Source organism: Mandrillus leucophaeus, unplaced genomic scaffold, assembly GCF_000951045.1.
Source record: "Mandrillus leucophaeus isolate KB7577 unplaced genomic scaffold, Mleu.le_1.0 Scaffold24, whole genome shotgun sequence".
In the NCBI taxonomy this organism is placed as follows: Eukaryota; Metazoa; Chordata; class Mammalia; order Primates; family Cercopithecidae; genus Mandrillus; species Mandrillus leucophaeus.
In genome coordinates this window covers 3,739,387-3,740,586 of record NW_012102476.1, presented here as the reverse complement: position 1 = coordinate 3,740,586, position 1,200 = coordinate 3,739,387, and positions in this window count along the sequence as shown.

The following is a 1,200-nucleotide window of genomic DNA, read 5'->3' as shown; positions in this document are numbered from 1 at the left end:
CTACTTGAGAGGCTGAGGCAGGAGAATCACCTGAACCCAGGAGGCAGAAGTTGCAGTGAGCCAAGACTGCACCATTGCACGCTGGGGGCAACAAGAGCGAAACTCTGTCTCAAAGAAAACGAAACAGAAAAATCCGAATAATAATAGTACCATACTCATAGGATTGCTGTAAAGATGAAGTGATATTTGTAAAGCAAACAGAACAGCACCTGGTGTGGAATGTCAGTGCTTCCTGCTGTTGTATGACGGCGATGATTGTTACTCGGAATCTTTCAGCAGCTCCAGTGTCTCTGCTAGAGGGTCCATGTTGCTGCCTATCTGGGGACTTCCTTCCCCTCTCCATCTCCTGGGTCCCATTGTGCACCAGGGCCGAGACTATCACCCTTGCCAGCTCATGCCCCTCTCTTGTGTCTCCACTTGGAGCTGACATACCATATATTTTGCTAATTTATTTACATATTGGGCTGGGTGTGGTTGCTCACACCTGTAATCTCAGCACTTTGGGAGGCCAAGGCAGGAGGATGCTTGAGCTCAGGAGTTTGAGACCAATCTGGACAATATAGTGAGACCCCATCTCTACAAAATAAAAAATAAGGCTGGGCACGGTGGCTCACGCCTGTAATCCCAGCACTTTGGGAGGCTGAGGTGGGCAGATCACCTGAGGTCAGGAGTTTGAGATGAGCCTGGCCAACATGGCAAAACCCTGTCTCTACTAAAAATACAAAAATTAGCCGGGTGTGGTGGCGCACGCCTATAATCCCAGCTACTGGGGAGGCTGAGGCAAGAGAATTGCTTCAACCTGGAAGGCAGAGGTTGTCGTGAGCCAAGATCATGCCACTGCACTACAGCCTGGGAGACAGAATGAGACTCTGTCTCAAAAAATAAGTAAATAAATAAAAAATAAAATAAAATATTAGCTGGGTGTGGTGGTGTGCACCTGTAGTTCCAGTTACTTGGGAGGCTGGGACAGGAGGATTGCTTGAGGCCAGTAGTTAAAGGCTGCAGTGAGCTATTGTGCCAGTGCACTTCATACTGGGTGACAGAGTGGGACCCTGTCTCAGAATTTTTTTTTTTTTTCCGAGATGGAGTCTTGCTCTGTTGCCCAGGCTGGAGTGCAGTGGCCGGATCTCAGCTCACTGCAAGCTCCGCCTCCGGGGTTTACACCATTCTCCTGCCTCAGCCTCCCGAGTAGCTGGGACT